Source organism: Megalopta genalis, chromosome 9 (assembly GCF_051020955.1).
Source record: "Megalopta genalis isolate 19385.01 chromosome 9, iyMegGena1_principal, whole genome shotgun sequence".
Classification (NCBI taxonomy): Eukaryota; Metazoa; Arthropoda; class Insecta; order Hymenoptera; family Halictidae; genus Megalopta; species Megalopta genalis.
Window position 1 is genome coordinate 2,288,648 of NC_135021.1, and position 12,756 is coordinate 2,301,403.

Below are 12,756 nucleotides of genomic sequence, written 5' to 3' on the forward strand. Positions count from 1 at the left end.
CATTTGTTCATTTGTTCATTTGTTCATTTGTTCATTTGTTCATTTGTTCATTTGTTCATTTGTTCATTTGTTCATTTGTTCATTTGTTCATTTGTTCATTTGTTCATTTGTTCATTTGTTCATTCGTTGGATTGTCTATTCCCTAATTTGTTCATTCGTTCATTTGCCTATTCGCACATTTGTTCATTTGTTCATTTGTTCATTTGTTCATTTGTTCATTTGTTCATTTGTTAATTTGTTCATTTGTTCATTTGTTCATTTGTTCATTTGTTCATTTGTTCATTTGTTCATTTGTTCATTTGTTCATTTGTTCATTTGTTCATTAGTTCATTTGTTCATTTGTTCATTAGTTCATTTGTTCATTTGTTCATTTGTTCATTTGTTCATTTGTTCATTTGTTCATTTGTTCATTTGTTCATTTGTTCATTTGTTCATTTGTTCATTTGTTCATTTGTTCATTTGTTCATTTGTTCATTTGTTCATTTGTTCATTTGTTCATTTGTTCATTTGTTCATTTGTTCATTTGTTCATTTGTTCATTTGTTCATTTGTTCATTTGTTCATTTGCTCATTTGTTCATTTGTTCATTTGTTCATTTGTTCATTTGTTCATTTGTTCATTTGTTCATTTGTTCATTTGTTCATTCGTTCATTTGTTCATTTGTTCATTTGTTCATTTGTTCATTTGTTCATTAGTTCATTTGTTCATTTGTTCATTAGTTCATTTGTTCATTTGTTCATTTGTTCATTTGTTCATTTGTTCATTTGTTCATTTGTTCATTTGTTCATTTGTTCATTTGTTCATTTGTTCATTTGTTCATTTGTTCATTTGTTCATTTGTTCACTTGTTCATTTGTTCATTTGTTCATTTGTTCATTTGTTCATTTGTTCATTTGTTCATTTGTTCATTTGTTCATTTGTTCACTTGTTCATTTGTTCATTTGTTCATTTGTTCATTTGTTCATTTGTTCATTTGTTCATTTGTTCATTTGTTCATTTGTTCATTTGTTCATTTGTTCATTGTTCATTTGTTCATTTGTTCATTCGTTGGATTGTCTATTCCCTAATTTGTTCATTCGTTCATTTGCCTATTCGCACATTTGTTCATTTGTTCATTTGTTCATTTGTTCATTTGTTCATTTGTTCATTTGTTAATTTGTTCATTTGTTCATTTGTTCATTTGTTCATTTGTTCATTTGTTCATTTGTTCATTTGTTCATTTGTTCATTTGTTCATTTGTTCATTTGTTCATTTGTTCATTTGTTCATTCGTTCATTTGTTCAATATTTTAATTTGTTCATTTTTTACATTTGTTCATTTGTTCGTTCGTTCAATTGTTGATTTGTTCATTTCTCAACTTGTTCATTTGTTCATTTGTTCATTTGTTCATTTGTTCATTTGTTCATTAGTTCATTTGTTCATTAGTTCATTTGTTCATTTGTTCATTAGTTCATTTGTTCATTTGTTCATTTGTTCATTTGTTCATTTGTTCATTTGTTCATTTGTTCATTTGTTCATTTGTTCATTTGTTCATTTGTTCGTTCGTTCAATTGTTGATTTGTTCATTTCTCAACTTGTTCATTTGTTCATTTGTTCATTTGTTCATTTGTTCATTTGTTCATTAGTTCATTTGTTCATTAGTTCATTTGTTCATTTGTTCATTTGTTCATTTGTTCATTTGTTCATTTGTTCATTTGTTCATTTGTTCATTTGTTCATTTGTTCATTTGTTCATTTGTTCATTCGTTGGATTGTCTATTCCCTAATTTGTTCATTCGTTCATTTGCCTATTCGCACATTTGTTCATTTGTTCATTTGTTCATTTGTTCATTTGTTCATTTGTTCATTTGTTCATTTGTTCATTTGTTCATTTGTTCATTTGTTCATTTGTTCATTTGTTCATTTGTTCATTTGTTCATTTGTTCATTTGTTCGTTCGTTCAATTGTTGATTTGTTCATTTCTCAACTTGTTCATTTGTTCATTTGTTCATTTGTTCATTTGTTCATTTGTTCATTAGTTCATTTGTTCATTAGTTCATTTGTTCATTTGTTCATTTGTTCATTTGTTCATTTGTTCATTTGTTCATTTGTTCATTTGTTCATTTGTTCATTTGTTCATTTGTTCATTTGTTCATTTGTTCATTTGTTCATTCGTTGGATTGTCTATTCCCTAATTTGTTCATTCGTTCATTTGCCTATTCGCACATTTGTTCATTTGTTCATTTGTTCATTTGTTCATTTGTTCATTTGTTCATTTGTTCATTTGTTCATTTGTTAAATTTGTTCATTTGTTCATTTGTTCATTTGTTCATTTGTTCATTTGTTCATTTGTTCATTGTTCATTTGTTCATTTGTTCATTTGTTCATTTGTTCATTTGTTCATTTGTTCATTTGTTCATTTGTTCATTTGTTCATTTGTTCATTTGTTCATTTGTTCATTTGTTCATTTGTTCATTTGTTCATTTGTTCATTTGTTCATTTGTTCATTTGTTCATTTGTTCATTTGTTCATTTGTTCATTTGTTCATTTGTTCATTTGTTCATTTGTTCATTTGTTCTTTCGTTCATTTGTTCATTTGTTCGTTTGTTCATTTGTTCATTTATTCATTTGTTCATTAGTTCATATGTTCATTTGTTCATTTGTTCATTTGTTCATTTGTTCATTTGTTCATTTGTTCATTTGTTCATTTGTTCATTTGTTCATTTGTTCATTTGTTCATTTGTTCATTTGTTCATTTGTTCATTTGTTCATTTGTTCATTTGTTCATTTGCTCATTTGTTCATTTGTTCATTTGCTCATTTGTTCATTTGCTCATTTGTTCATTTGTTCATTTGTTCATTTGTTCATTTGTTCATTTGTTCATTTGTTCATTTGTTCATTTGTTCATTTGTTCATTTGATCATTTGTTCGTTTGTTCGTTTGTTCGTTTATCCATTTGTTCATTTGTTCATTTGTCCATTTGTTCATTTGTTCATTTGTTCATTTGTTCATTTGTTCATTTGTTCATTTGTTCATTTGTTCATTTGTTCATTTGTTCATTTGTTCATTTGTTCATTTTGTTCATTTGTTCATTTGTTCATTTGTTCATTTGTTCATTTGTTCATTTGTCCATTTGTTCATTCGTTCATTTGTCAATTCGCTCATTTGTTCATTTGTTCATTTGTTCATTTGTTCATTTGTTCATTTGTTCATTTGTTCATTTGTTCATTTGTTCATTTCTTCAATCGTTCATTTGTTCATTTGTTCGTTTGTTCATTTCTTCATTTGTTCATTTGTTCATTTATTCATTTGTTCATTCTTTCGATTGTCTATTCCCTAATTTGTTCATTCGTTCATTTGCCTATTCGCTCATTTGTTGATTTGTTCATTTGTTGATTTGTTCATTTGTTGATTTGTTCATTTGTTGATTTGTTCATTTGTTCATTTGTTCATTTGTTCATTTGTTCATTTGTTGATTTGTTCATTTGTTCATTTGTTCATTTGTTCATTTGTTCATTTGTACGTTTGTTCATTTGTTCATTTGTTCATTTGTTCATTTGTTCATTTGTTCATTTCTTCAATCGTTCATTTGTTCATTTGTTCGTTTGTTCATTTGTTCGTTTGTTCATTTGTTCATTTGTTCATTTGTTCATTTGATCTTTTGTTGATTTGTTCATTTGTTCATTTGTTCATTTGTTCATTTGTTCATTTGTTCATTTGTTCATTTGTTCATTTGTTCATTTGTTCATTTGTTCATTTGTTCATTCGTTCATTTGTTCAATATTTTAATTTGTTCATTTTTTACATTTGTTCATTTGTTCGTTGGTTCAATTGTTGATTTGTTCATTTCTCTACTTGTTCATTTGTTCATTTGTTCATTTGTTCATTTGTTCATTTGTTCATTTGTTCATTAGTTCATTTGTTCATTTGTTCATTAGTTCATTTGTTCATTTGTTCACTTGTTCATTTGTTCATTTGTTCATTTGTTCATTTGTTCATTTGTTCATTTGTTCATTTGTTCATTTGTTCATTTGTTCATTTGTTCATTTGTTCATTTGTTCATTTGTTCATTTGTTCATTTGTTCATTTGTTCATTTGTTCATTTGTTCATTTGTTCATTTGTTCATTCGTTCATTTGTTCAATATTTTAATTTGTTCATTTTTTACATTTGTTCATTTGTTCGTTCGTTCAATTGTTGATTTGTTCATTTCTCAACTTGTTCATTTGTTCATTTGTTCATTTGTTCATTTGTTCATTTGTTCATTAGTTCATTTGTTCATTAGTTCATTTGTTCATTTGTTCATTAGTTCATTTGTTCATTTGTTCATTTGTTCATTTGTTCATTTGTTCATTTGTTCATTTGTTCATTTGTTCATTTGTTCATTTGTTCATTTGTTCGTTCGTTCAATTGTTGATTTGTTCATTTCTCAACTTGTTCATTTGTTCATTTGTTCATTTGTTCATTTGTTCATTTGTTCATTAGTTCATTTGTTCATTAGTTCATTTGTTCATTTGTTCATTTGTTCATTTGTTCATTTGTTCATTTGTTCATTTGTTCATTTGTTCATTTGTTCATTTGTTCATTTGTTCATTTGTTCATTTGTTCATTTGTTCATTCGTTGGATTGTCTATTCCCTAATTTGTTCATTCGTTCATTTGCCTATTCGCACATTTGTTCATTTGTTCATTTGTTCATTTGTTCATTTGTTCATTTGTTCATTTGTTCATTTGTTCATTTGTTCATTTGTTCATTTGTTCATTTGTTCATTTGTTCATTTGTTCATTTGTTCATTTGTTCATTTGTTCATTTGTTCGTTCGTTCAATTGTTGATTTGTTCATTTCTCAACTTGTTCATTTGTTCATTTGTTCATTTGTTCATTTGTTCATTTGTTCATTAGTTCATTTGTTCATTTGTTCATTTGTTCATTTGTTCATTTGTTCATTTGTTCATTTGTTCATTTGTTCATTTGTTCATTTGTTCATTCGTTGGATTGTCTATTCCCTAATTTGTTCATTCGTTCATTTGCCTATTCGCACATTTGTTCATTTGTTCATTTGTTCATTTGTTCATTTGTTCATTTGTTCATTTGTTCATTTGTTCATTTGTTCATTTGTTCATTTGTTCATTTGTTCATTTGTTCATTTGTTCATTTGTTCATTTGTTCATTTGTTCATTTGTTCATTTGTTCATTTGTTCATTTGTTCATTTGTTCATTTGTTCATTTGTTCATTTGTTCATTTGTTCATTTGTTCATTTGTTCATTTGTTCATTTGTTCATTTGTTCATTTGTTCATTTGTTCATTTGTTCATTTGTTCATTTGTTCATTTGTTCATTTGTTCATTTGTTCATTTGTTCATTTGTTCATTTGTTCATTTGTTCTTTCGTTCATTTGTTCATTTGTTCGTTTGTTCATTTGTTCATTTATTCATTTGTTCATTAGTTCATATGTTCATTTGTTCATTTGTTCATTTGTTCATTTGTTCATTTGTTCATTTGTTCATTTGTTCATTTGTTCATTTGTTCATTTGTTCATTTGTTCATTTGTTCATTTGTTCATTTGTTCATTTGTTCATTTGTTCATTTGTTCATTTGTTCATTTGCTCATTTGTTCATTTGTTCATTTGCTCATTTGTTCATTTGCTCATTTGTTCATTTGTTCATTTGTTCATTTGTTCATTTGTTCATTTGTTCATTTGTTCATTTGTTCATTTGTTCATTTGTTCATTTGTTCATTTGTTCATTTGTTCATTTGTTCATTCGTTGGATTGTCTATTCCCTAATTTGTTCATTCGTTCATTTGCCTATTCGCACATTTGCCTATTCGCACATTTGTTCATTTGTTCATTTGTTCATTTGTTCATTTGTTCATTTGTTCATTTGTTCATTTGTTCATTTGTTCATTTGTTCATTTGTTCGTTTGTTCATTTGTTCGTTTGTTCATTTGTTCGTTTGTTCATTTGTTCGTTTGTTCATTTGTTCATTTGTTCATTTGTTCATTTGTTCATTTGTTCATTTGTCCATTTGTTCATTTGTTCATTTGTTCATTTGTTCATTTGTTCATTTGTTCATTTGTTCATTTGTTCATTTGTTCATTTGTTCATTTGTTCATTTGTTCATTTGTTCATTTGTTCATTCGTTGGATTGTCTATTCCCTAATTTGTTCATTCGTTCATTTGCCTATTCGCACATTTGTTCATTTGTTCATTTGTTCATTTGTTCATTTGTTCATTTGTTCATTTGTTAATTTGTTCATTTGTTCATTTGTTCATTTGTTCATTTGTTCATTTGTTCATTTGTTCATTTGTTCATTTGTTCATTTGTTCATTTGTTCATTAGTTCATTTGTTCATTTGTTCATTAGTTCATTTGTTCATTTGTTCATTTGTTCATTTGTTCATTTGTTCATTTGTTCATTTGTTCATTTGTTCATTTGTTCATTTGTTCATTTGTTCATTTGTTCATTTGTTCATTTGTTCATTTGTTCATTTGTTCATTTATTCATTTGTTCATTTGTTCATTCGTTCATTTGTTCATTTGTTCATTTGTTCATTTGTTCATTTGTTCATTAGTTCATTTGTTCATTTGTTCATTAGTTCATTTGTTCATTTGTTCATTTGTTCATTTGTTCATTTGTTCATTTGTTCATTTGTTCATTTGTTCATTTGTTCATTTGTTCATTTGTTCATTTGTTCATTTGTTCATTTGTTCATTTGTTCACTTGTTCATTTGTTCATTTGTTCATTTGTTCATTTGTTCATTTGTTCATTTGTTCATTTGTTCATTTGTTCATTTGTTCACTTGTTCATTTGTTCATTTGTTCATTTGTTCATTTGTTCATTTGTTCATTTGTTCATTTGTTCATTTGTTCATTTGTTCATTTGTTCATTTGTTCATTTGTTCATTTGTTCATTCGTTGGATTGTCTATTCCCTAATTTGTTCATTCGTTCATTTGCCTATTCGCACATTTGTTCATTTGTTCATTTGTTCATTTGTTCATTTGTTCATTTGTTCATTTGTTAATTTGTTCATTTGTTCATTTGTTCATTTGTTCATTTGTTCATTTGTTCATTTGTTCATTTGTTCATTTGTTCATTTGTTCATTAGTTCATTTGTTCATTTGTTCATTAGTTCATTTGTTCATTTGTTCATTTGTTCATTTGTTCATTTGTTCATTTGTTCATTTGTTCATTTGTTCATTTGTTCATTTGTTCATTTGTTCATTTGTTCATTTGTTCATTTGTTCATTTGTTCATTTGTTCATTTGTTCATTTGTTCATTTGTTCATTTGTTCATTTGTTCATTCGTTCATTTGTTCAATATTTTAATTTGTTCATTTTTTACATTTGTGCAATTGTTCGTTCGTTCAATTGTTGATTTGTTCATTTCTCAACTTGTTCATTTGTTCATTTGTTCATTTGTTCATTTGTTCATTTGTTCATTAGTTCATTTGTTCATTAGTTCATTTGTTCATTTGTTCATTAGTTCATTTGTTCATTTGTTCATTTGTTCATTTGTTCATTTGTTCATTTGTTCATTTGTTCATTTGTTCATTTGTTCATTTGTTCATTTGTTCGTTCGTTCAATTGTTGATTTGTTCATTTCTCAACTTGTTCATTTGTTCATTTGTTCATTTGTTCATTTGTTCATTTGTTCATTAGTTCATTTGTTCATTAGTTCATTTGTTCATTTGTTCATTTGTTCATTTGTTCATTTGTTCATTTGTTCATTTGTTCATTTGTTCATTTGTTCATTTGTTCATTTGTTCATTTGTTCATTTGTTCATTTGTTCATTCGTTGGATTGTCTATTCCCTAATTTGTTCATTCGTTCATTTGCCTATTCGCACATTTGTTCATTTGTTCATTTGTTCATTTGTTCATTTGTTCATTTGTTCATTTGTTCATTTGTTCATTTGTTCATTTGTTCATTTGTTCATTTGTTCATTTGTTCATTTGTTCATTTGTTCATTTGTTCATTTGTTCATTTGTTCATTTGTTCATTTGTTCATTTGTTCATTTGTTCATTTGTTCATTTGTTCATTTGTTCATTTGTTCATTTGTTCATTTGTTCATTTGTTCATTTGTTCATTTGTTCATTTGTTCATTTGTTCATTTGTTCATTTGTTCATTTGTTCATTTGTTCATTTGTTCATTTGTTCATTTGTTCATTTGTTCATTTGTTCATTTGTTCATTTGTTCATTTGTTCATTTGTTCATTTGTTCTTTCGTTCATTTGTTCATTTGTTCGTTTGTTCATTTGTTCATTTATTCATTTGTTCATTAGTTCATATGTTCATTTGTTCATTTGTTCATTTGTTCATTTGTTCATTTGTTCATTTGTTCATTTGTTCATTTGTTCATTTGTTCATTTGTTCATTTGTTCATTTGTTCATTTGTTCATTTGTTCATTTGTTCATTTGCTCATTTGTTCATTTGTTCATTTGCTCATTTGTTCATTTGCTCATTTGTTCATTTGTTCATTTGTTCATTTGTTCATTTGTTCATTTGTTCATTTGTTCATTTGTTCATTTGTTCATTTGTTCATTTGATCATTTGTTCGTTTGTTCGTTTGTTCGTTTATCCATTTGTTCATTTGTTCATTTGTCCATTTGTTCATTTGTTCATTTGTTCATTTGTTCATTTGTTCATTTGTTCATTTGTTCATTTGTTCATTTGTTCATTTGTTCATTTGTTCATTTGTTCATTTTGTTCATTTGTTCATTTGTTCATTTGTTCATTTGTTCATTTGTTCATTTGTCCATTTGTTCATTCGTTCATTTGTCAATTCGCTCATTTGTTCATTTGTTCATTTGTTCATTTGTTCATTTGTTCATTTGTTCATTTGTTCATTTGTTCATTTGTTCATTTGTTCATTTGTTCATTTCTTCAATCGTTCATTTGTTCATTTGTTCGTTTGTTCATTTCTTCATTTGTTCATTTGTTCATTTATTCATTTGTTCATTCTTTCGATTGTCTATTCCCTAATTTGTTCATTCGTTCATTTGCCTATTCGCTCATTTGTTGATTTGTTCATTTGTTGATTTGTTCATTTGTTGATTTGTTCATTTGTTGATTTGTTCATTTGTTCATTTGTTCATTTGTTCATTTGTTGATTTGTTCATTTGTTCATTTGTTCATTTGTTCATTTGTTCATTTGTACGTTTGTTCATTTGTTCATTTGTTCATTTGTTCATTTGTTCATTTGTTCATTTCTTCAATCGTTCATTTGTTCATTTGTTCGTTTGTTCATTTGTTCGTTTGTTCATTTGTTCATTTGTTCATTTGTTCATTTGATCTTTTGTTGATTTGTTCATTTGTTCATTTGTTCATTTGTTCATTTGTTCATTTGTTCATTTGTTCATTTGTTCATTTGTTCATTTGTTCATTTGTTCATTTGTTCATTCGTTCATTTGTTCAATATTTTAATTTGTTCATTTTTTACATTTGTTCATTTGTTCGTTGGTTCAATTGTTGATTTGTTCATTTCTCTACTTGTTCATTTGTTCATTTGTTCATTTGTTCATTTGTTCAATTGTTCATTTGTTCATTTGTTCATTAGTTCATTTGTTCATTTGTTCATTTGTTCATTTGTTCACTTGTTCATTTGTTCATTTGTTCATTTGTTCATTTGTTCATTTGTTCATTTGTTCATTTGTTCATTTGTTCATTTGTTCATTTGTTCATTTGTTCATTTGTTCATTTGTTCATTTGTTCATTTGTTCATTTGTTCATTTGTTCATTTGTTCATTTGTTCATTTGTTCATTTGTTCATTTGTTCATTTGTTGATTTGTTCATTTGATCATTTGTTCATTTGTTCATTTGTTCATTTGTTCATTTGTTCATTTGTTCATTTGTTCATTTGTTCATTTGTTCATTTGCTCATTTGTTCATTTGTTCATTTGTTCATTTGTTCATTTGTTCATTTGTTCATTTGTTCATTTGTTCATTTGTTCATTTGTTCATTTGTTCATTTGTTCATTTGTTCATTTGTTCATTTGTTCATTTGTTCATTTGTTCATTTGTTCATTTGTTCATTTGTTCATTTGTTCATTTGTTCATTTGTTCATTTGTTCATTTGTTCATTCGTTCATTTGTTCAATATTTTAATTTATTCATTTTTTACATTTGTTCATTTGTTCGTTCGTTCAATTGTTGATTTGTTCATTTCTCAACTTGTTCATTTGTTCATTTGTTCATTTGTTCATTTGTTCATTAGTTCATTTGTTCATTAGTTCATTTGTTCATTTGTTCATTTGTTCATTTGTTCATTTGTTCATTTGTTCATTTGTTCATTTGTTCATTTGTTCATTTGTTCATTTGTTCATTTGTTCATTTGTTCATTTGTTCATTTGTTCATTTGTTCATTTGTTCATTTGTTCATTTGTTCATTTGTTCATTTGTTCATTTGTTCATTTGTTCATTTGTTCATTTGTTCATTTGTTCATTTGTTCATTTGTTCATTTGTTCATTTGTTCATTTGTTCATTTGTTCATTTGTTCATTTGTTCATTTGTTCATTTGTTCATTTGTTCATTTGTTCATTTGTTCATTTGTTCATTTGTTCATTTGTTCATTTGTTCATTTGTTCATTTGTTCATTTGTTCATTTGTTCATTTGTTCATTTGTTCATTTGTTCATTTGTTCATTTGTTCATTTGTTCATTTGTTCATTTGTTCATTTGTTCATTTGTTCATTTGTTCATTCGTTGGATTGTCTATTCCCTAATTTGTTCATTCGTTCATTTGCCTATTCGCACATTTGTTCATTTGTTCATTTGTTCTTTTGTTCATTTGTTCATTTGTTCATTTGTTCATTTGTTCATTTGTTCATTTGTTCATTTGTTCATTTGTTCATTTGTTCATTTGTTCATTTGTTCATTTGTTCATTTGTTCATTTGTTCATTTGTTCATTTGTTCATTTGTTCATTTGTTCATTTGTTCATTTGTTCATTTGTTCATTTGTTCATTTGTTCATTAGTTCATTTGTTCATTTGTTCATTTGTTCATTTGTTCATTTGTTCATTTGTTCATTTGTTCATTTGTTCATTTGTTCATTTGTTCATTTGTTCATTTGTTCATTTGTTCATTTGTTCATTTGTTCATTTGTTCATTTGTTCATTTGTTCATTTGTTCATTTGTTCATTTGTTCATTTGTTCATTTGTTCATTTGTTCATTTGTTCATTTGTTCATTTGTTCATTTGTTCATTTGTTCATTTGTTCATTCGTTCGATTGTCTATTCCCTAATTTGTTCATTCGTTCATTTGCCTATTCGCACATTTGTTCATTTGTTCATTTGTTCATTTGTTCATTTGTTCATTTGTTCATTTGTTCATTTGTTCATTTGTTCATTTGTTCGTTTGTTCATTTGTTCGTTTGTTCATTTGTTCGTTTGTTCATTTGTTCGTTTGTTCATTTGTTCATTTGTTCATTTGTTCATTTGTTCATTTGTCCATTTGTTCATTTGTTCATTTGTTCATTTGTTCATTTGTTCATTTGTTCATTTGTTCATTTGTTCATTTGTTCATTTGTTCATTTGTTCATTTGTTCATTTGTTCATTTGTTCATTTGTTCATTTGTTCATTTGTTCATTTGTTCATTTGTTCATTCGTTGGATTGTCTATTCCCTAATTTGTTCATTCGTTCATTTGCCTATTCGCACATTTGTTCATTTGTTCATTTGTTCATTTGTTCATTTGTTCATTTGTTCATTTGTTCATTTGTTCATTTGTTAATTTGTTAATTTGTTCATTTGTTCATTTGTTCATTTGTTCATTTGTTCATTTGTTCATTTGTTCGTTTGTTCATTTGTTCATTTGTTCATTTGTTCATTTGTTCATTTCTTCAATCGTTCATTTGTTCATTTGTTCGTTTGTTCATTTGTTCGTTTGTTCATTTGTTCATTTGTTCATTTGTTCATTTGTTCATTTGTTCATTTGTTCATTTGTTCATTTGTTCATTTGTTCATTTGTTCATTTGTTCATTTGTTCATTTGTTCATTTGTTCATTAGTTCATTTGTTCATTTGTTCATTTGTTCATTTGTTCATTTGTTCATTTGTTCATTTGTTCATTTGTTCATTTGTTCATTTGTTCATTTGTTCATTTGTTCATTTGTTCATTTGTTCATTTGTTCATTTGTTCATTTGTTCATTTGTTCATTTGTTCATTTGTTCATTTGTTCATTTGTTCATTTGTTCATTTGTTCATTTGTTCATTTGTTCATTTGTTCATTTGTTCATTCGTTCGATTGTCTATTCCCTAATTTGTTCATTCGTTCATTTGCCTATTCGCACATTTGTTCATTTGTTCATTTGTTCATTTGTTCATTTGTTCATTTGTTCATTTGTTCATTTGTTCATTTGTTCGTTTGTTCATTTGTTCGTTTGTTCATTTGTTCGTTTGTTCATTTGTTCGTTTGTTCATTCGCACATTTGTTCATTTGTTCATTTGTTCATTTGTTCATTTGTCCATTTGTTCATTTGTTCATTTGTTCATTTGTTCATTTGTTCATTTGTTCATTTGTTCATTTGTTCATTTGTTCATTTGTTCATTTGTTCATTTGTTCATTTGTTCATTTGTTCATTTGTTCATTTGTTCATTTGTTCATTTGTTCAATTGTTCATTTGTTCATTTGTTCATTTGTTCATTTGTTCATTTGTTCATTTGTTCATTTGTTCATTCGTTCATTTGTTCAATATTTTAATTTGTTCATTTTTTACATTTGTTCATTTGTTCGTTCGTTCAATTGTTGATTTGTTCATTTCTCAACTTGTTCATTT